The 25,367-nt window shown below is 34.8% G+C and overlaps 1 protein-coding gene across 9 annotated transcripts in view; it reads right to left on the bottom strand.

Moving 5' to 3' along the window:
- The window catches only part of QKI (QKI, KH domain containing RNA binding), a 155,095-nt gene that overhangs the window by 92,227 nt on the left and 37,501 nt on the right, over positions 1 to 25,367 (bottom strand). The gene's annotated exons all lie outside the window — the stretch shown is intronic.

The raw sequence follows: 25,367 nt of genomic DNA, 5'->3' as shown, positions 1-25,367 counted from the left end.
ACAGGGGCTGGGTGCACGTCAGTACATGCACACAGATTCCATGTGCTGGGAATGCTTGGGTGCCAGGTGAGCTCCAGCCCCACTATGGCACCTTCAGGAAAGGTCCCTGTCCTCACTGCTCAGTTGCTCCCTGCTAAGGAGCCCATGGACAGCATCCTCCTTCCCCACTCCATGTAGTTCTGCTGGGCTCAATCTGGGAAGGACATGGAAAATCAATCTTCTTTATCTACCCATGCTAGGGCATTTCCTCAGGAAAAAAACAAAGGAGGCCTCTTAAACGTTTCTTTTAGGCTTCATGGGCAACATTTCTTAAAAATATGGTATTGTCATATACACACACACAGTATTTGCATGTATGTTTATATACAGACACAACAAAAGCACATCACTTTTTGTAAGCTGTATAATTTATTCAGTTGCACATACGAATAAAGCAAGCATTTCATGTTTAATTGGCTGACTTCATCAGACAGCTTCCCACCTACACTCCCAGTAATACCACCATTTAGCCATACATAACATTATTTCCTAGTTCTTTTCAAGAGCTTTTCCCTTTCATTATTTTCAACCACACATTCTGAAAATTATGACATAAGTAAAAAAACCACTAAATGATGGTAGCATTGAGAACCCAGAGCAGTGCTCTGTGACAACTGCAGAGCAAAGATGAAGCACCAGCTCAAACAACAGATAAACTAAGAAATTTCAGACTGAACATTAAATTCAAAGAAGAAATTAAAAGAACAGAAACTCTGCTGTAACGTTCTGCTCTGAGTATTTTAGATCCCGGTAAACAAAGTTATTCAATGGAATTGTGAAGAAGTTCTTGGCTTTCATTTCCTCAGCTAATTAAAACTGTGCTTGAGTGCTAAAACTCAACGTATTTGAAATCCTTATGAAACACTAAAGACCAGAAATGATTTAAGAGTAAGCAGAAATTATGAACGCAAGCAAATTAAAGTTCTTTAAGAAAATTAACAGTGTTTCACAGCAGCTAAACTATTCTGGGAATATATACTCCCAAAGTTACTTAGTGTTGTAAGCTCAGAAAACAAAGACGTATTATGAAATCTGAATCAAGTTATAGAGAGATGAGGGGGTGTGGAGTAAAGACAGAAGGAACTTGTGAACACACACAGAAACTGTGAATCGTAAAAAATTAAAGAAACACTCACTACGCCTTGATAAAGCAATCAACTAGTTACAAATAATGAAGTTCAGCTGTTAAACATTATTAAATCTTACATATCATACATTCCATGTTTAATGCCAAAACTGTACCATTGTCTTATGTGAACAGTATCTTACTTGCTTTTCTCCACAACCACACTTCTGCACACTAAAACTTTAGTTATCTATGCCATTCCACCAATAATGCTAAAAATAGTATTGCAAAGCTGACTTTAAATCAATACTTTAACCAACACACAAGCTAACTATTGTTATGTTCTCAATCTCCCAAGAAAAACAGCAGTCTCTAATGTTCCATTGATTTAGATAATGAGTAAAAGAATAATCAAATAATAACACACTTTGGATATAAATAAATTATATAGAGCTATACCGTATATAAAGAAAAAAAAAAAAAAGAGGAAGAATCTGTATTACCCAAGTTTGCAACTTTATTCATGTCATCTGAACATTATTTAGAATTTCTAATTGAGAAATCACAGACTTAAAACTCCAACACAGTGTGTTAAATGTTTAATCAGTTCCTTTACCAGTTACTCTCAGGATATGCTCCTTACAAAGAGCCTTCATAAATTGTTCCAAGGCAGCTCAACCCCAACTTTTCTTTCCAAACCTTATGTATGAACAATTGGGAGTCTTTGTACAGCTATTCTTTCCAAACCCCTGCCTGTTCCCATTGGCTCTCTTGGTCCTTAGAATTTGATCATATCTAAAAGCAGGCTGCCTAGACAAGGCAGTACTTCTACTGAGATCTCAACAATCTTAAAGTACTCCAAACAATTACATCTCATAAACCACAATCTTATTAACACATCCCAGGTTGTTTCTTTCCCTCCCTCAAAAATTCAGTTATTATGCTTGTTTCAATTCATTATCCCCAAATACTCTTCTCCATTATCTCAGCCTTGAACCTTTCCCCTCGTTTTATATTCATATGAAACTTTTATGTGCCTCTACAACAGCATATTGCTCTACACTTGTGTAATGGATTCCACGTTGTTGACTTTAGGCACAGTAATTTTAAGACAGAATTAAAACTCAAAACCACCTTTAAAAGCAGTTGGTAATGAATTAATTTCTTTCTAAGCATACTTTCTATCCTACCAAGTTTTCTTCAATGTGCTAGAGACACAAGATGAAGGAGAACACTGCAGGACCTCACCTGAGGTGAAGTCTTAACTGACTCATCAGTAATCAATTATCATCGATTAAGCCAAGTATTGCTTTAACAAACGATCCCCTACGTTCTGTACCAATGTCACTATTCAGTTCCTCAGACAACCATCTGACCATAACTGAGGAACACAGAATAAGCCTTCAAGTTAGACAGTTTTATCAGAATCTAGCTGCATCTGTAGCTACTGCTTCTCTTAACTGTCAGCCCAGCTAGACTATCAAACAGAATTATCAGAACGAGACATCTGACAAATTCAGAAGACCATTCTTAACATCTACTTCTCGTGCTCTTTGTCACCCAATCACACTCATCATTGATTTTGTTTCTCTATAAGTAACACACCTGTTTGTTTGTTCTAACATTTGTACAGAGACAAAGCTACGACTATTTCCCTTTAATTTCTGGGAGTGTTTCTCACTTTGCATTTAAATACTGTAGGATTCACCTCACCCCCAGAGAATTGCTAGTATAGAAACAGCAGAGGTTCAGAAATCAATTTGACCAATTTAAGACTGCACTACTTAGAATGTATCTAACCTCACACATGTCGAAAATAAGATGATGTTAAAAATTAAGAAGCGGCTCAAACAAAGATTAACTGTCAGTCTCTCCTTCTACAACAATTAATATCTCTCTACACTCAATATATTTCTGTATATAAAATTTTCACTAGTGGTATTTCACAATTGTTTTCCTGAGTTTTATTTTCATGTGCTCAAATTTTCCTCAACTCAAAATTAGAACCAAAGCAACAACCTCCAGAAGAAGGTGACACACAAACACAAGAGTATCCTAAAAGCCAAGAATTACAAGTGTTTAGTGGAGCTCAGGTGCTGAAGTTGCAACCAGTTACACCCTTGTTGTTCTCCCTCTGCCTGCTTCTCTGTATCACCATCACCTTCACATTCCCTTAGTTTGCTAACTTTTCACGTTTGAAGTTTACAGCATCTACAAAACACTACTGGATGTTGCTGGTGTATAAGACAGTTGCTGCCTTTTTTTGAGAAGATGTCCAAAACACACACCCTTAAAGAATAGAGACAGACAGAAAGCATATCCTAAGGAGACCGCACATGAGGATCTTTGTTATTCAAAGTGTTTAAGCAGGAACAAATGTATTTGGAAAAAAATGTATTAGGGAAAAAAACCTGCTCCAAATCCTAATGCTTCTACCTACTCTGGGATATTAATGATTATTCTGCAGCAACTGTCGCTCCCAAGAGCCAACAAAATTTCCACGTGGTGACTTACCTAACAAGTCCTCTGCATAAGAAACCCCCTGATAAAAACACCTTGCACTCAACTATTTCCTAAGCAGACCAGGTGCTTTTGTAGTCCTCACCAGTCCCCACACCCAGAACAAAAGTAGTAAAGAAAAGTAAAAATGAACCATGCCAAAGACTCCGAGCTGCTGATTACTAAGAGACTACAAAGAAGTCTGGTTTTTACAGTACGGGAAATGCACTGTTTAAGGATCTTTCCATGCATGTTAAAATCTGAGGAACTTCAGGCAGACTAGTAGCACTAGTACTCATACTACTCTTGTGACACTTGTATTTTGTGTTTTCCTTTGAAATATGAAAATAAGATGTGGCAAGAAGTAATCTAACTTACAAAAAAATTTCTTTACCTCATTAAGGGAAATGAATTTGAAAAATCCAATTTGATTGAAATATCCAAATCTAGCAAGAACCTAAACACATGCATTTGATTAAACAATTATTTAACTCAATTAAAAACTCATTTATTCTACCATCTTATTAGCAAATGTTCCAGTGACTTACTAAACATTGATTTTGCAGAGTCAGTTACTTATGACTGGGAAAAAGCTAAAACAAGTTATTCTTCAAGTCCATATCTACTTAAAGATATCAAGAAAAATTTAAAAAAGCTTTTATGTTCCTTAGGTATGATGTGTATTTGAGTACTTTTCAAACCCATCCTAAACGTTATTTTAAGCAAAGTCTCAAGAAAAGCTCAGTAGTTCCTCATTACAACAAAACAAAAAGATGCTTTACTCCTCATGTTGACTTTAAGCATATACTAAGATAAAATAATCAGCTACATTCAGAAAAATATTATAAGCACACAAAGAATCAGCCCTTTATTTAGTAATGATTCTTAACAATGCATCTGTGTTTCTGGTAATCCAGCATTTGGTTTCCCCCTCTGATCCCCAGCTTAGAAAAATCACATACATTCTATTATGTCCTTTAAAAAAAACCTGACTGCAATTACTACAACTGAGTACCTGTAACCATAAATATCCACTCTTGATGATGTTATTTAATTCTTAACCTCCTGTAGAAAGCAGTTTCAGTATAGTTATGTATGAAAACAAGTTGTCCATTTTGAGACTACCTTTACATATATATTTTTTTTTAAATCATAATGGGACTTCTCAATCAGTGAGCAAGCAGCCTCACCTTCCCTTATCCATATTCTTTCCCAGTTTTAGTTTACAGCCCAGTTGTATGTTAGACATAACTGCCAGCTGAAAGTGGATTTTCATCAAGAGAAAAAAACTATACCTTATATTCAGTCTTCTCCATAGTCAAATCAGCTTTCATATTGCATACTGATACATTAAACAAACTAAAGCATCCCAAAAATGTGGTTTAAAATGTCCTGGTGCTTAGTTTGCTTTTTGAAGATATGGAGAGCAGCACTTCCTGCTCATTTCACTTTCATATGATTTTCCACACCAAATAAAAAGCATCTGAAGACCAGGACTGCATGGTTCAGTGGTTAAAATGTCATGGTTAAGAAGCAACTAAAAACTGCATGTTATAATGGAGAACATCTGGTAATTTTATCTTAAGCAGCAATGCCAGCAGTCAGTTTAGCCACTTCAGAAGAATCTTTCTATGTCTTCAGATTGCAGTAGTCATACTCCAAGACCATTTAGGAGATAACTTAATCTGACAGTCACAGGCTAAAATGCCAACCATGGAAATGGAGTAATGAAGAGACACAAAGGAACTGCAAGACAATGAAGGCATTCAAAACAAAGCGTGATGAATGTGTATGACACTCACAATGATGTTTGTTTAATGTCAGTACTCTTTGAGAGCAAGATCAACATTACTCCAAGGACTAATAAATATCTTAAAGACACAATTAAATTCAAGTATGTATTTTCATACGTGCTTTTTACAAAGAAAATCAGCTAATGTATTTAATTGTAACATTTATACACAAGCAAACTGGAAATACTAAAGCAGAAGATAAATAATACCACTATGCTGAGAAAACAAATACAAGAATGGACTCTGAATCCAATAAAGCTTTCACTGACCCACCAAAATTAGCAAATTTAGGTTTAATTTTCTTCATGTCTTCTTTTTAAAGGAATATTGTTTTATGATAGTGGTAATACAGTTATTTTTCTGCATTTCTTAGAAAATCTTGCATTGCTCTGAGTCTTAGATAATCATAAAAAAATAAATCAAATACATATGGCTGATTTGATTTTTTGAAGGCCTCTATTTTGAAAAATGCATAAAACCCACTTGAGGTATTAGAAAACAAAATACAGCATATTAAACCACAGCGTTGTATACTTTCAGTTAGGTAGTTTAGTGTTTAATAAAGAAAACAAAGCTTGTAGCATAAAATGAAGGGCAGGGACCTTTGAGAATGAATTTCTGAGAATGTAATCTGAAACACTTTATAGGAAAAAAAGAAATGACAAATGGGTAATTTACCCTACCTTACACTGCATATGCTTTCAAGCAATAACATTTTCCAGTATTTATTCCATTAGTATATCATGACCATATAACCATTTCCACAATGACAACCTTTTCCAAAAGTTGGCTTTTGGTTGTCGCTTTGGGATTTTTTGTTGTTTTAGGTTTTCTTTGGGGGCATGGGATGTTTGGTTAGTTGGGCTTTTTTTACAAGCACATCTATAGTGATGTGTATTTCTGTACATGTAAGTGTACAAACACATACACATACTCGTAAGAGAACTAGCATTTACACGTGTACATATGTAATTTTCCAGTAAAATAGCAGTTATGAATTAAATGCCTCACCTTTCAGTTAACATTTATAGCCTCCACCTCCTTCTTTCAGTCAAAATATTTTCTTTAAATACTTGAAATTGTTGCCCCTATCTCTTCCCATACAGAAGATGTTACGACTACATTTTTTGTAGGTTGGGATTAACAGAACAGAAATTTCCTTTTTCCATGAAGACAAAACCTCAGATGTATTTCATGCCTTTGTAAGTATTTTCAGTGATTCAACACCATACTTAGCTCAACAGAAAACAGCTACACAGCTTTTGTTGAAGCAGTAAGAATCATCAAATAAAAACAAGTGCATCCCATACACAACTTACTCAGTGACCACATTACAGATTAACTAAAACCAAAGAAGGCCAAGTTGACATAAACATTCACTTGTATATATTTCAGAAATCAAGAGGGAAAAGTACAGTATTTCAAGAATAATGGTGAAATAGTGGAATCTTTCATTAACTACATTAACATGCAGTCTGAGGATTAAATGTGCTCAGGCAGAATTTGGCACGTTTGTAACAGTTAAAAACAGATTATCTGATGAGATTTTAAAGGGCGAAGAGGCTGACAAAGCAAAGCAGATGGTATTACCACTGTCGATACAGTGAACACAGACAACAGTAACCACCTTTAGAAGTTAAGTTTTACATACAAACTAGCTTTAGGTAGGTGTTAAGACTACTAGTGACAACATGTGAAGTTGTTTCCCCATGTCTCTATCAAACCCACCCACTACTGGTAATAGAAGAGTTGCTGCAGACAACAATGCATGAGAAACATTCTTTCCATCCCATAATATGGCGTGTTTTCTACGCAAAATAACTAAATAAAGGCCAAAGTACACACGTACTGACTATCAGCATGACACGTATAAAATGCTTATGTCAAATATATCCACTTGCATTTGCGGTGTATCTGATCTATAATCAAGGCTAAATGAGAACTATTGAAACATTTAAGTGATGAAGTGAAGTAGTCAATTAGAAATGCTGCACTGAAAGCAACTTATACATACAAATTATTATTAAATAATCTCTTCATCACTTAAACACAGAAACAAAACTTTCAAGGTATTGAAAATAAAATACGAAATATCAACCATCAGAAAATTAGGATCTGTCATACTTTCAATTAGGTACTTTTGTGCTAGATAAACAAAATCAAAACTTCTAGCACATCTGTTGAACTACCTCTGAGATTACTTCAAGTGTGAGCAATTTAACCCCCAACATTTAATAAAAGCGTCACTACAGCAAAAATATTTAAAGTAGTTCTAATTTGTGGGAGTGTATGCTGGGGTTTGCACCACTTATTAGTGGTTTGTCATCAGTCTCGCCTGTTTTCCCTGTGAGCCAGGATTATTAGGTGATTGAGACGGTTTCTCGTGTTCAGATTTGGATGTTTATTAGATCTTATCAAAGAATTACAGAAAGTACGACAGTACCTCTAGCTCTTTGTTAGACGTAGGAATAATGGCTACAGCTGAGCCTGCTTCAAGGCCCTTTAAAGCTAAGCTAACCAATAGAGGTTTTACACCTATATTACTTATTCCTTTTGACCCAATAATAGATTTCCACGACCCTTAGAGTGACATTTTGACTGACCAACCAAAGGTTACTACCTAAGTTCTGTGAAGAAGAAAAAGAAGATGAACAATGAAAAGACACCACCCAAATTCTACATCTTATCCCATAACCACCACTATACTACAAAAACTTGAAATTTAAAACCCATCACCCAGTGAAAATACACACATCTAACACACTACACAGATGTGATTTCTAACTCATTATTCATATTTACAAGTCTTCTCCAAGGTTTCAGGTCCAGAGCAGTGTTTTCCAGGGCAACTGTGCCTGGAAGCACAGAAAGCTCAAAAACTGCAGATTCCTGAGATCCAACACTAATTCTCTAAAATTTGAGTGGTCACAAAGAGGAGAATAACATCTTAAAAAGGAGATAATGAAAATATTTTTTCCTTAGTGTACTAAAGGGCTAAGCATAATTTTCAGTACATATCTAATACACTCAGATTGGTTCCATCTTCATTTAGTACAATGCACACATTTTTAACAAAGATTATAGGGTTGGGGGCATTTTGGGTTTGTTTTTTTTTTTCAGTTCTAGCTCAGTTACCATAATCACTTTTCAACATCAAAGCCAGATAATAGCTTGTCTTGTTATGGGAAAAAAGTGAAAATTCTTGTGGGAGTAAGACCAGTTTGGTCTAGTTCAAAAACATTTGTAAAATATGTATTAACACAAAAACAAAGGATATGAACATAATTGTATTACATTACTAAAACACAGTATTTGTGCAGCAGGAGAACAAAGTTAACATTCAATGTTTTGAAGTCTGATATACTATACCAAAAAAAAAAATATCAACATCTGGAGGAAAATGAACACATTAGTGCAAAAGTTTTGCCTATTACTCACTGAAGAAGTTCCAAGGAAAAATTCAGCTCGTAACACAGGAAATGAGTTCTCTGCATACAAATACCTCTATCTATTACTCTTTCCCAGAACTACATTTCAGTATAACACAATGCAGTTAGTGTAGGAGTAATTTTGTTAACATGTTAATTTCCTTTAAATTACACTATATTTAATTGGGTTTTTAAGTACAGCTTCTTAAGTCAATTAGAACAGTACAGATTCTATGGGATGTCCAAAAAGGAAAAAGATCTCCAGAAATTTATCAAACCTATTATTTAAGCACTATGTGGAGTAGGAGAGAACAACTTAAATCTCTCTTCTAAGTACTGGGGTATTTATGTTTCATGGCATGCATGAGTCAGTCAACCTCAATGCTGTTTAACCTCTAACTCATCTCATCTAGAAAGTTGGTGCCATCAGCACAATTCAAACACTGAATAGTTCACATTATGTTCAGAACTGAATAAAATCTCTTGAATGAACACACACATGCTTCAAGTCAGTTGGCTCAAAAAACTGAGCACAATATTTAGCATTTGTTGGACAGTCAGTAAACAGACCTCACCTACACAGACTCTGCACACGATCTTTAATAAGAAATGCTGATACAAATTTATCTATGCTTTCCAGTAAAACTTTATTGAGAAGATAGTAAGCAACCACTGTTGAACAGCTGCAACTCATTCCTGCTATATGACTAAGAATTGCTGCCTTCCCCACTTGGACACAGGCAATACATGTTTAATGGTTTAGAGGATGGATTGCCGTAACAAACAGTCTGATCTGCCTTAAAATTACTCATCTACTATTTCTCAGTGGTGATATGCTCTAAGTAACATTAAAACAGGTGGGACAATAAATTAGAACTTTAAGACTTTTTAATATTACAAATCAGGATTTGTTTCAGTTTAAGATTTTGCCCCTTCAAATAGTTCTGTCATTTACTAGAATCACAAATTTTAAATTTTCAAAGGGTAACCCTGAGTCCTATTCAACTATTAACTGCTCTTTGCTAGTACCTATACTCTGGCACCACAGTATTATCTAACAGATGAAATACTACTTCCAGTTGTGTTCTGGAATGTGCCAAAATAAACAGCACATCACATAATTTCAGATAGAAAACTGAGGTTATATTAACTGGGTGATTAATTTTAATAGATATATTGCTTGCTACAATAAAAACTGAATTGTTTTTATGAAGCACCACCATACAATTAAAGCCTCAACACCACAGCAACATAACCATCCTAAAATAAAAATATCAACTTACTGCATTTCATAAAATCACAGCACAAGTTAGGATTGGAAGAGAACTTGAAGATCATACAATTCCAAACCCCTGCCATGGGCAGGGACACCTTCCACCAGACCAGGTTGCTCAGAGCTCCATCCAACCTGGCCTTAGGGAGCATCCATAGCTTCTCTGGGCAACCTGTTCCACTGTCTCACCACCCTAAGGGTGACAAATTTCTTCCTAACATCTAATTTAATTCTACCCTCTTTCAGTTTAAATCCATTCCCCCTTGACCCACTCTAAAAGATCCTCTCCAGCACTCTTGTAGGACTCTTCAGGTCCTGTAAGGGTGCCATAATTTACACACCATAATTCTGCAATGTTAGCTTTGCCAGTAGATAACTTGACTTGCCCACTACAGATTATTACAGATTATTCTCATTTGTTCCCGACTGAGCAGAATATCAGCCACTGATACAGTGATCATTCAAAAAGCTCAGAATCTCTCTGATCACTGCAGCTGTAAGCTAGACAAACCAGATTATCCATGTGATGTCAATAAAATATCTACCCAGCAGACCACATCCTAATGCTTAAAATGCTCCTTAAAAAAAAAAAAAAGAAAAAAGAAAAAAATGTATTTAAAAGTATAGCTGGGATTTAGAATGAATTACTAAATCCTTTAAATCCACATCATTCACCTCTAATAACCTCTGCTGAAGGCTTTGAGAGCATGTTTAACTGACAAACAGCCTCACAAACCTCATGTAAATACATTAGACCAGATCTATAAAAAAATGAAATAAATAAAAATCAGGCTAGCTTTCCAGGCCATTTTAATAATGGTAATACAGCTTTCTTGATTAAAGAACAAAGAAATCTCAAAGCACAGATTAAAAGATAAAAGCAAACCAATGTAACACACTGAAAGATACAACTCTTTTTCTTCAAATTCTAAACTTGCAGTTTAAAGGAGGATCTGAGTAAATTCAATACTTGGTGTTGTTTCTGTTAGGTATTGAAAAATTTTAATGAAATATAATGATAGATACATATTTATCTAAATAAACTTCATTTTTAGCACAGAAATTCTGATTAATGTGATGGAACCATCTGAGTAGCTACACCTAGTTGGCTGAATGCATTACAACTAATTAGAGAAGCCAACATACAGTTTTCTTTCATCATTTTGAAATAGGTATGTGTAAGAATTATCATCAAAATACAGTCATAAGAATTCAGGATGTAGTAATTCCTCCATATACAAAACTCACTATCTTCAAAATGTTATCTAGAATGTCAGTTTAATTTTCATCCATTGAAACAACACTGAATCACTAACACAGTCTTCCTGGAAAATGCATTTTCAGATCATCTGGGCAGAAGATTCCACTTGATTTTTCAAACACAATGTATATATATGTTATCACAGGTGAAAAAAGAAAAAAATAATTTCTATGTTCACAACAGTACTATCATTAGTCTCAAAGGCAAATCTCAAATTGTTTTCCCAGATTAGCTGCTAAAGAGCTAATATAATTCATTCAGCAATTCTATGACCAATTTGAAGATCAGTCTAACAGCATACCAAAAAACAGGTATCCTCATCTTCTAGATTTGGCAAATTACCACACCTAATCAATAATTTTTCAATTTCATTTTCTAAAAACTAACCCAAGATGTAAACATTTATGCCAAGAGATTTACCATTTAGTTCAAAATTAAGCTAATCCTAAGAAGCTTTACTGTCCTAGGATTGAGTAAGAAATCTTTTTTCATTTTCCTGTACAAAAATTACACCTCCCCCATACAGTTTTGGCATTAAGATAATAGAACCTTCAGATGGAAGGTAGAAAGCAATTCAAATCTAAAGGGACATCTGTTTTGTGAAAATTAATACTGCCATAAGACCTTACATTGTAATTGTCAAAGAATCAAGAAATTTCAAAACACTGAAGATGTTGCACTCTGTAAATTCCTTTAAAGAGAACAAGCGGAAGTCAGATAACAGACTACAAAGGCAGAGGGAATTTAAGAATAACTCCTAAATTACCGACCTCTAACACAAAGCTATAAAAGCTGCGTGCTTCTGTTTTTTGCTGTGTAGAATGACACAATCACTTGGAAAAAAGCTAATACTATAAATAAACTGCATTAGGTATATAGATGGAACAAGGGTAAGTTTATTAGATTAGCTGAATTATGTTGATATTTATTCTGGTATTTTTGTATTATGTAATATGTAGGTAATATTGTCATTGGCCTAAACAAGTTACAGAATCCAAAATGAAGATCCACAAAGAGTTGCTGTGCTAATTAAAAAAGGGACCCAGCACTTCAGAAATGGTATCATGAACTAAACACAAGAGAAGACTCAAATTACTATACAGCTCCACAGCCATAAATCTCTCTACACGGAGGTACATAAAAAAAGCTAAATCTGCCTACACACAATACATCAAACTCCCTGAGCGAAGCAGCTCAAATCTCTCTAATCTCTTTTATTCAGGGCCTGAAAAACTTATCTGGTGCATCATCCTGCTATGTACAATCCAACTGAACTGTCCTGTACTACAGAGAAGAAAAACATATACAAACACATAATTTAATGCAAGACTATCTCAAAATGATAGAAAACCAGACTGACAGTACTGCTGTCACAAGCAGAAGCCGCTCCTATAATGGGAAGAAAACCAGCTCTTAACATTAAGACAAATGAGACCCAACTCTCACTGTTGCAGGTTTGTAAAAGCTGACACTAAGCTGCTTCCTCAAACACTCCAACAAACTTTAAGGAAGGGAACAGACCAATTCCCACTAAGAGCAGGAGATCTGGAATTTCCTGATCTCTTCCCATCCTGTCAGAGTATGCCACAGCAAAAGGAACACTAGAAACAAAAAGGGAAAGTCCTCTCTGCTAAAGGCTTTAACCTGCATTACAGTTCCAAGTCTTCATCCCACAGCTGCTTTCAGGGACCTGGTTCAAACCAGTGTCAGAGTGCCACCAATACAGACATTCCCTGTGACTACAAAAGAGGACAGAAAGGCTTCTTCACTATGCTTTACTTGCTGAGGAGCCACAGATGAGGTTTTGCTCTTCTCTTTGAGTCAGCTCTAAGACAGTGGTAACAATCAAGTCTGGGTTCAAGAATTAAACAGTTTCCTGAGAAGAAATTGTGAAAATCTCAGACATGAAGAAGCAGCAAGGAGAATCAAGCAGGACTAATCTTTCGACTAAGGTGCTGTACTTCAAGCTTACATTCACACAGCCTTCACTGCAAGAATCAGATGTAGTTCTAAGTCATATACCAACCAAATATGAAGCTTTTAAGCAATTAGACACAGATTTTCCCACAACTTTCATTTTGAAAGTGGATCAAGCACAAAAACATATTTAAATCACATGGCACTTTATTATCTCTCTAATAAAGATGGGTATTAAGATACATGAAGTTTATACCTTATTTGAGGGCATTTATGCTTTCAGCTATTAGAAAAATAAGCCTTTTTTTTTCTAAATTAAGCCTCGAACTCCAAGATACTTAAGTATCAAACTGTTTCCAAGCATCCCATTAGGGAGCAAGAAAACATTGAAAGTAAATTGCTGTAAAAATCACCTAATGAACTGCTCGAATCAAAAGAAAATAAGCAATTTTTAAAAGTAATTTTATCTGGACGACAAACAAAACATTCATGTCTGTTTTACGCTGAACAAGCCCAGTTTTAGAGTAGTTTTATAAAACTACTCATATCAAATTAAAAATTTAATGTTACTAATAAAAGCACTCTTGGAAGATTTGTCCTTCCAAACTCTTTAACCTTCTCTGTCATTAGGGCTGACTGATAAGCCACCAGCTGTTTTTTTTTCTTCTCAGTGCTACAATGCATTCTCTTCCTTTTTAAGGCTAGTATACCCGAGCAACAAACAGCAGGACTTTAGCCAGCTGCTAGAATGTCACAAACCTATATATATTTAGCTCCCATCTCATTTACTGCCATCCCTCAGTGTCAACCATTTAATGTCCCTTTTGCTCCAGCCTCCTGACATTCCTCACTGAGCTGACAACACTGCGGGCTGGATCAGCACACAGAAGCTACAAGAACACACAACAACAAAGCTGAGACCTTATCAGTTACCAGAGACAGAAGCCATGCCTTGTCAAACACACTCAAGAAAAAACGTTCTAGGTCTTGCTTCCCTCCCTCCACTTCTAGACTAATTTTTACTGGTTATAAATGGTGTAGTTGTTTGCATAAATATTACCTTTAGATATTTAGTGAAATAGCAATTTGTTCTTTCAGCACGTTTAATTAGCAACATGGTTTCTTCTAATAGGGCAAAACCCCCTCCTGTGTGTACACTATTTGCTTTGCCTCTGCTTTCTCATTACTTTTTGTATATTATAATATAAACTAAAGTCACATTTTCATTCCATTTAATATTGGTTTTAACATTAACCCTTTTCCTCATGCCACAAGTTTAAAGAGAATCTTAATTGGATAGTTTCAATTCCACTTTAAATAACTAAAATAATATCCCTCAGAAAGATTTTTTTTATGCTACATGTTCTGTTCATGTAAAAACACTAATCTAATTACTGTCGTATTTCGGAAATAATTGGATTTTAAATTGCTTAGAATTATCAACATAAGTGAGAAAGCTGTAAAGATAGACAAATTAACAATTTCATGGTTTTAAAACGGGAATCTCTGTTATCATTAGATTCCCATTTGCAATTATTTAAAGGGCCACAGAACAGTTTGGTAGTTCCCTCCTTTAAGTGGTCATAAAAACCTTTAAACAGTAATTGAAAGATTGTTAACAGAAACTCTCTCAGGAAATCAGATCCTGGAACAATCTAATAGTAGGCATGCTTAAGCAAGATAGTGAATAATCTGTTTCATCCTATTCACTAAGATGAGGTTTTCAGAACAGTGACAAGACATCAGTTCCAATAACACCAAGAGATGAGCAAAAATTGTTCAATTCCATGCTCTACTTGGGAATTGTGACACATTTATCTAGAGAATTAACAAGTTGTGCTGTAAATCGGTCTCCAAAACCTAACTGTAGGATCCAGCAGTGCCCTCTAAGCCTCGCAGTTTACATCATTACACTCATATCCCAGTAACAAAGGATCCTCAGGATATAGAGTCCAACAACTAATTTCCATAATAATATCTTTTAATTAGACGTGACTACCCAAGGCACTTAAAGTTGGCAATTTAGCTATAGACTGCTTCCATTTCTCAGTAATTAGAAGTGAGAAAGATATATTTAAGTTGGAGCACCATTTCAGATAGTGATACTATAGTTAAAAATACTAAGCAGGAATGGAATTCTTGTACTTAAGGGACATTATTCTCTTTTTTTTTTTTAATTTACCAGATAAATGCAGTCGGTTTTCCTCATCCCAAAAGGAAAAACTGACTTTATAGAAACAGGCTTTGAGGTTATACTCAAGTTTATGCAAAGCAGAGGTGCTCAGTACTCACTTCACTTTATTTTATTAGTTACTGGAACTTTACACAAAGTTCTTCGTCCCTTTAAGGCAACAGATTTTATGCTGAGTTATTCAGTCTTTTATAATTCTAAGTCGCAAAAATATATGCATTTGCCACGTTGAAAGATGGGAAGGGAGGAAACACAGAAATTGCACACTTCCAAATCAGAAGACCTCAACGCAGTACTACATAAATAGCAATTACTATTTTTTCCTCCATAATAGCACTCTTTCATAAGCAAAGTTAAAAATAAAGCAGTAAAGCATCTCACCAAGCAACTAAACCCCATGATAAAGACGCACAGTATTGTTTTGTGGATAAAGATAGGCCTTACCAATTAGAGCCGTGATGAAAGTTTCCATATTCAAGCAAGGTATTTTGGGAAAAAATGCATTTTAACAAGCTTCTGAAGTGAGAAAGTAAGGTGTTTAACATTCCTAAACATAAACATGCTTTTCATTCATGTGACTGATTTTAATTGCTTAATTTAGCTGACTAAATTGTAATTTATAGTCAGAACCAATATTAGATAATTTTTGCTTTGCTCCTGTAACTTTTACACATATTTGAGAATCGGTAACACAACTGCAATCTCATTCATAGACTAGGAGCTCTATACTGAAACCAACTGAATTTTATGAATTCATAGGGGAAGGTGAATCAGAATTCTTACTTCACTTAAGACAAATCAAATTCTGAAATACCTATTTCTATCCTTAAATATATTGAAAATACTTCCAGCATTTCACAAGCAGAACTACAAAACCCCACTTTCTATATAAACATCACACTTAGTCATAGCTTTGTACACAGTATATACTACTCCACATTCATTAGGGGTTTATTTACTAAACTAGATCTAGAATTTCATGCCACAAATACACTGAAACACATTAGAGAAAGTAATTTTAAATTGCTTCATCAAAACAAAAGCAATCCCCCTTCCAAAATTTAGAACAAAATCCAGGAGGATTATCTAACTGGTAGCATTTCTCGCTCTACTGCAGACTTTAAGTTATATACTTCAATCAAGTGTAAAATAAAGTAAGACTAGAAACTCTCAATGTCTCTTTCCTGTTGAACAACTATTTCTTCTAAAAAAGGAAATAACAGATTTCTCAGTGTTGACCATATTTGAAGTGAAAAACTACACTAATAATTCAATTCGCCTTCTGGAAACATTGTTACAAAAAGTCTTCTCTAAATATTTATCAGTAAACTTGCAAAACTCTAACCTAAATCTGCAGCACAGGTCAGAAACACAGAGGACAGCTCAAAGTTTAGCCCTCAATATTATTTTTCGTGTTCTAAGGTCTAATCTGCCTCGTTTGCTCTAAATGCCTTCTGCTAAAAGCTCTTAGCAAACCTTAAGTCTATGTTCTAACTGTAAGGAGGCACTACATAAAAAGACAAAGAAAGCCCCTGAGACACGTTAAAAAACCCACCTTGCTGGGAGCATTTAAGGGTACAAGCCCCAGAGCATAAGCACTACAGAATTATTTGCTTCAGCCAGCATCAAGCACTAAGAGCAGCAGTATTACAGTTCAGTAATACAGTAATAATAGCACCTCTGGATATCAAATCATATTGAATCTATTATCCGAAATATCTACAATTACAACGCTACTAAAAAAGAAGCTTATCAACAGTTGCTACATTCAGGCTTCATTTCCAACTAACTTTTGCCTTTTACTTTGGAATTTTGAGATAAGGAGAGGGGTACTACCACTTCTTCCAGTTCCGTGATGACTAATATCACTGCAGACACTGCAGCAAAGAGGAACTACCTCATATTTATCGGGAGAAACAGCAGAAGAAAGAGTTACAGTATAAGGCTTTGAGATATACTTCAGGTTTACATGTCAGCCTACCTGTCTGTGTGACTTCAGATTCAGATATATGTATGTTCCAGCCCTATCTGTATTACAAAGCTAGAATTTCAGGTCTCTCTCTTGCTTCAGCTTGCCCATCAGCTGACTCACAGGAAAAAGTGAAGTCGTTGACAAAGACTCAAAGGGCATTGTTTACAATTTTTCCAGTCTTATGGGCAACATTTGCACTAGTGGAAGTAAAAAACATATGCAAAATATTATTGTGGCTAGAATAGACTGAAAAAATCTAATGAGATTTAAGCCCAAGATGCACTATTTGAGTATTTGTGTTGAATGACATCAACTCCACTTTACTTTTAATGCAAGTGACATTCATTCTTTTAAAAATGATAATCAAATTGTCAAGTAAATTCAAATTATAAAATTCAAGCAATTAGATTAAATATTATGACCCAGACATTTAAGATGTTGATTTGAATAATATATTCATTATCATCAGTACTTAAATACATCAGCAATATAACAACGGGTCATTTCCAGATGGAACAGCAATACAGAGCTATCTATTTAATGCACCATTCACATTTTTAGACCGCCTGTACTTCACAGGGAAAAAATAATCTGGTAAGTTGCTACATATTTAAGTCAACTTCAAATCACAATTTAATTGATAATCTTCCCAATACAAGCAGTCCCTGTATCACTGACCACAGAGCAGAGCCCTCAGCGTCCTCTGACACCACAGATCACAATGTTAGCAACTAGATCGAACTCCAATTTTTGGGTCAGTATGTTCTGAGTGTTTATAAACCACACAGCTGAGAGATATTGATCAGGCTTACATCAGTACTCTAAAGAGACAGAAACCTTATGAAAAGCATTAATCAACCTAAGCAACTGAAGTGTTGGGTGGATGAATGTACATGATTAGGACAGGTGTATGAGCTTTCCTGAAGAGAGGAAGTGCTATACTATACAATACGAGACAACCGAGTGCAAATAAGGTGTAAAAAGTAACGGGCTGCTCATCAAGCAAAATTGTTTTTCTTAAAGTACTGAGTGTATTGGATTGGAAAGAATAAGAATTCACTCCGTTTCTAAGTACTGCAGCAAATTTCAAAAGGAATCAATGCCTTTACAGAATTCACGACTATACACTGCTCTTAAAGAGAAAACAAACATATAAAAGCTTAGAACTGTGCATTAATATAATGCCAAAGTGATTGAAATTAAACATCAGTTCCAGCTAGTGTTCTTACTAGGATTAAAAAAACAGCAGAGACAAATTTCATAAATTTAGTAGATCCACACTACAATTGATGAATATCTATTAGCTACAGAAACCCAGAATCTTCTATGCAGAGATGCCTATTGACACAGCATTTGTGTTTTATTTTAAATGCAACATTCCAAATCAAGGCAGGTAAACAACAGTTCTCAAGCAGTGAAACAAAACATGGAAAAAGGAAGGAAACACCTGAAAGGAAAGTTTATTCACAAAGCTGGATTTGTGTACAATCTTCCTCTCAAGAAGACTCATATTTAAGACAACCAAGTGACCACCATCAATAAGACACATATAAGGAGCAAAATAACTCTGTTCTTTTGAAATATGGAACAAATTCAGATTTGAAATGAATGCTATAGACGCAGCATTACACAGAAAACTTTTCCTTGACAAATGATGTACACTTGAAATAACTTCAGAAATAGCACAACCTCAAAACAGCACACCTGTTAAAAAAAACTCAACCATGTTGCTCAAGAGGCAACTAGGCAACTTTTTCTTTTTTTCTTCTTTTTTTTTTTTAATGAATATGCACCTCCAAGGTTTGTGGGCAGACTTACTGTACTAGCAAATAATAGACCTTCTACCACTGAGGGCATGTAAATTGATTTTTACCTAAGCATATGATTTGGGAGAGACACAAAGAAAAGCTGATATTCTGACTGGAACTCGAAACTACATTAAATAGCAATTCTAGATGGGTCTTGCTGCCATCTTATCCCGGTAAAACACAGAGCAAACACAATTAGCTAAGACTTGCATTTCACTGACCTGCTCATATGAAGCTACCAAACTCCTGCTGTCCTCTGATTGGAAAGCATCAAATTACTTTTGCAAGGGCAACTCCATAAAAATCTGACTATACAAACAGTAATACCTAAACTACAGAGCTACTAAAAAAGAAGAAATATCTAATATATGTATCAAAAGCTCACTGACCACTGTAGTGGGAGGGGGTGAAGACACCACGGTATTCTAATTCCCAGGTTAAGTTTCTGGGGAAAATACTACAGCTTAGTGCTGCAGTTCTCCTTCCGTCAAATAATCAGAGGGGGAAAAGCCACAATCCTCAATAAAGGGTTTTTCTCCGTATTTCCTCCTTTCTTAAAACATTGTGCTTCTCAAATCCCGTATCTTTCAGGAGTCTGTTTCCACTCTCTAAGCAGAAGGAAGATCTGTTCCTCACTTTGAGTAACGAAGTACAACTAGTAAGGATTCTGATGTCTAAACAGTAATTTGTAAATTCACCTAAGTGATTTAAACATAAACTCTGCCTTGCTCTGTTAAGTACTGTTCCAGCACTTACTTGAGGTATTTCCATGTTTACTGCAGTCCCCAATCCTAGCTAAACAAACACAGGACATTAATTCACATAAAACTACCAACAAGTTCAGCAGGTGTACCCAAGTGTACCTGACCTCACAATGGCAAGAAAAAACACCATGCTGAAGCACTCCCTCACCTCTGTATAAAAGCTTCCTTCCTAAAATAAACATTTCAGTGAACAAAACTCTAATGTAAAACAAAATCTAATGTAAAACAAAATGCCACAAGTATCAGCCTCACAGCTGACCTTCCATTACTTGTATTTGCACTCAGCTCTCCCCGACTTAAGTCTTGCAAGGGCTACTACACCAAGAGAAGTTCTGAGGAAAAACAATTCAGCAAAAGCAAGCACAAGCTGACACCAGAGAGTTGTAGTACATAATCAACTAAAACCATTCACCCCAATATTTCTGTAGTCCATGAAAGAAAAGAATATATGTACATTAAGTGCAGAATTCAAAATGGACGAGTGTATTAAGAAGACAACTCTGATCAAACAGATTGCCCACTGAAAGCCTGACTGCATAGAAAATGAGATGAGCTATAATGAAAGGCACTACAGGAGCAAAATCAATCATGATGGATGTTGACTGCTAGAGCTGTTTCAAAAAGTTCTGCTGGACACTTCCTTTGCAACCTCAAATTTTATAATTTCTGGAGTTAAACATTTTTAATAAAATTAATTTATTAGAATAATTTTAGTTATTTCATCCACAGAAAAGTAACAAGTATCTTCAAACTAAATATTTAGACAGATTTTCTAGATTACCATTCTCCTTTACCACTTGGCTTCTCTATATACACACAGTCTTCTTCATCCACGGTGAAGAGAGGCACCTGAATGTCTAGCACTGGCTGGTTATGTCAGATTAGGAGATTCCTACCCTTACAAGTTGAACCTGCATACTGATTAAAAAAGAAAACAATTCCACTGCCTGCTGAAGGGAGTGTCATATACATGCTGGACATGGCATGTATATCAACATGTATATAAAACTAGGAGTATAATATTATGATGCTAATTTGAAGAAGTTACTAATACAACATTAAAACATGATGTCCTAACAATTATGTTTAACTTCCCTAGCACTACCAAATGCAACTCATTTCTTCTCCCAGATTTCCAAACTTATTTTGAAAAATATTAAGGGCAATGTGGCCAAGGAAAATGTTACTTACTAAGCTCTTATCTTATTTCTCTTACTTGCACCCTACCTTCCTTTTCTTTTTATTTACACACACAGAAAGACCACAGGATCTGCAAACAGCAGAATTAGTAAGAATAAAATGGGAAGAACAACATTAACAGATAAATGACACGGTACTCACATAACTGCACTAAATTATTGAAGAGTTTAAGAGGGAGAAAAATAATGGAGATATGGACCAAGTTAATTGGTACTGCTAAGCTAATGCTTAGCCTGCAAGATTACTATTAGAGACTAAAGGACAGGATTTTTAATTCCAATATATTCTAGACTGTCTTCTGTCCTTTTGTCTAGAAGTACAAACATGCTCTGGAGCTTTGACTAGCTTATGATAATAAATAAAAAATTATGACAACATACGTCATCTTGCACCAAAAAATTCCCAAGCCAGCTATTCAGTGTTTAGCATGATTCAAAAAAACAAAAAAAAAGCTGCCAAAAGGTGATTCAAATGGTCAATAATAGAAGGATATCTAATAAAACATTAGACAGAAAGGATAAAAAAATCTTAATATAGATATTAAGGCATGACTCCATTTTAACAGCATTTAAATAAAGGGGACTTTCTCAATCCATTCCCTTACCATGTGCAACCAGAGCACATAAAGCCTCTCATGAATATATAAAGTTCAAACTCAAAATTATATTTTTTGTCCCCATTACTTCTTTTAGAATGCAATGACCCTACTAAGACTGAAAATCAGTAATCAAACTACTTTAGTTATTTCACAAACATTTCTATTTTCATCAGGAGCTGACCATTTTTCAAAACTTCCTTCAGCCCTGCCATTATTCTGCATCCCAAATTTATGTACAGAGACCAGTTTTATCCTCTCTTTCCTTCAAATTACAAGGGTAAACAAGACCAAGTCTTTTAGCCCTCTTCCGTGTTTACCACTAGGGAATGAAAAGCTTAAGTAAAAGAATCAGAACAATAAATAAAGAAGATGTTATCATTTTCCTAATCCGTATTAGGGATGCTATTAAACTCTGATATTACAAATTGAAAAAGGATTTAAACACTTTGTCAGTAAGTTCCCCATAGTAAAATAAGTCCCTGTGTTCATTGTTGTGTTGTACTAATTAAACAGTTTTAACTAAAATGGTCAGAAAGTACTCACAAGCTGTTTATCACTGCTGGCCTTTGAGCTTCAGTATACTCAAAGGACACGCTACTTTAGATGCGATAATTACTGAGTTCTTACTTTTTTACTGAAGAGGCACAGAAGAGTTCCAACAGAGAATTTCACTTTAATCAGAGATAACAGGCTACTTATTAATAATAAAGCCATGATTATAATAGAAAAAAACATTTATTCAGTTCAACATTTGTAGGTACTAATTCCAAAAACTGTTTAAATTGATATCAGGCAGAAAGTTTAGTCTCAGCTCTTTAGGGAAATTCAAGAAAATTAATCATTTATCTGAAGCCTAAGAAATGCTAAAGACTATTAACTATTCACCCACAAACAATAGCTTATCCTCCATGCTTCTGCTTCTTCAGAGCTCAAGAATGTTTCTGACATCTTTTCTTCTTACTTTTTAAAATTCTGATGGAAGTTATTTCTCCATTAATTGGAAATGTCTTCAAACTGTAACACCAAAGACTCACATGAGAGTACAAATATTGCACTGTAGAGAACTCACTTTTAACTTAAGGGCAAAATATGGACAATTAATGGAATTTCATTTATTGGGTGCCTTCTGCACAAGTTCTCTCTCAAGTTTCAGGAGCATATATACATGGTTCAGACAAGCTAAGTAGCTCAAATCTCAATTTTAATAGTAAAATTTCTATAAAGATTAAACACCTTTCAAGTGTGCTAGAAGAAAACAATACAAATAGACTCAATTGTATAATAGTAACTTCCTATGAAAAAAAATGTGCCACAAAGGAGACCATCCCAAAAATTACACAATTTATCACACTGTGACTACATAATGGAAAAATTCTCCTTATTAATACAACACACCAAAGAAATTAATTCTTGCTTAGCAAGATTTTTGCATACCTTCCACTTACTAGTACAGAAGTAGAAATTCAGACTCTGCACAGTTAGCATTTAACAACTACGGGCTGTTTCAGTCAATTTTTTGGCAAGTTGAACCTTCCATCAACTGTGGCTTTCAACTAAATATTAGATTAAAAATACTCAATATGCACTAGTATAAAAAAACCCCAAAATTAAGAGCCTTCAGGGGATTCTATATATTTATCTTAGCTTTTACATTTAATTTTATATATTATTTACTTTGTGTGGATAACCAGATAGTAAAACACTTATAACCAAGTGATACAGGCTATGAAAATTTACTGTTTCATCTCTCGTGTATGTTTATATATACACATATATAAAGCATATTCATTTAAACTTATGGTATTATTATGGTATTACTTATTTTTATGCCTCACAAGTAACTGAGGATTCTGTGCACAATATGGCACTATAGTACTATCCAGTATTCATTACAGTCAACTAACCAGTATGCTCAAAATACTAAGCCAAAAATACTTCTCATAACCAAAGTTTATTAGAACAGCCTAACAATTTTGCTGATTATTTTATTTTTTTGATTTCTGTTACTAAAAATATTATTAAATATACATCAGAAAACCAGTTTCTGGTCACTCTTCTCTGAACAACTTTAGGTTTATCTAACTTGATATCTTTGTAATGTATACAAGATTATCAGTTGGAAGAAAATTACAGCAATAGAAAGAATCAACCAGATTTATCTGAGAAACTCACTCTCAGTGTATACAGCATGTCTTTCCTATATCTGGTAACAACTAAATAAATTACTGAATATGAGTAAGAAGTTTCACATACCATTGCAAAAATTCTCACAGGTAACAATTTCTATCTTTACACACAAATTTACGTTTACTGGTGAAATTAATACTTAGAAGTGAATTTTACACTTTTTTTTTTAAACAAGTTGGAATCACTGCACTCCAGACCCTCTTAATGCTGTGCTAGCCTGAGTTCAAAGCAGTTTACTGAATTTCGAACTCACAGAAAGATTTTAGAAATGGCCTACATACCAAATCACAGCATTTTATTTGCATGTAGTGGTATAATCCAGTTGATTAACCAATTATTGAGGCTGTGCAGATCCCATTCCAAGCAGCAATGAATGAATACAGGAGCACACAGAGAACACCAGGCTTGGCTCCCCAGTGAAGCTCGAACTGCCAGGTCTCACCACAGCAGCAGAAGTTTCACATTTTCTAGCACACACTTCACACGATCTCACAAGAACCAACAGCCTTTTTATTCCAGGTCACATGTATATAAATCACAAATTTTCATTCAGAAGTTCCCCAACTTCTGAATGCCTAAGAGTTTATTAAAATAAATTAGTGACCACTTCAAGGCCATTCTTCTCAAAGCAAACAAAGAGCTAGCAGTAGCTAGTGAAATCATTACTTCGTCAGTAACTAGAGAACCTCTTTCCTGCTGATTTACACTGTATTTGATATAATTAACTAGCAGTGAAGAGCGAAGCTACTAAACCCCTCATTTCTAGAACAGCAACTTAATAGCTAAGGGAAATCCAATCCAACACCTTTTTCTTACTCATAATCCTCCTAACAGCAGGCATCAAGTTCTGTAAAAACTGCAACAAATAACTAAGTCAACTCTTCACAAAGAATACACTGTCAAGTTATGAAACCATGATTTCAATAACTAAAGGTTTTATTTTAAAATCCAAAATTTTTTAAACTTCAAAAAACTTTTAAGTGTTTAAAATTTTTAGATGTTTTAAAAAGCCACTAAGCAATATAATTCTAAGATATATGGAGGTATTAAATCCAAAGATACTTACGTGGCTTTGTGGAACAACTGCATAGGACAATTCCTCTCAAAAATCTATAATTCTGAGGAGTTTCAAAAGAATTACTGTTTTTGGTGTGGGGACATGTGTGCATGTACACATATGTATATAGATACACATATGTTTAATTTGGAAGAAAAATGCAATACAAAGGGAAAGAGATGTCCTTAGTACCAATGAAAATTCCTTGAACACTCTTCCCAGTAAAGGTATTTTAACCACAAAGCAAAACAACTATGTGAAAACTTGAAAAGAGAGAAAGGACATTTGTCTAAGTATTCTATTCATAATAAAGG

The sequence above is a fragment of the Sturnus vulgaris genome, chromosome 3 (genome assembly GCF_052056855.1).
Source record: "Sturnus vulgaris isolate bStuVul1 chromosome 3, bStuVul1.hap1, whole genome shotgun sequence".
Lineage (NCBI taxonomy): Eukaryota > Metazoa > Chordata > Aves > Passeriformes > Sturnidae > Sturnus > Sturnus vulgaris.
This window is presented reverse-complemented; position numbering and strand designations above follow the sequence as displayed.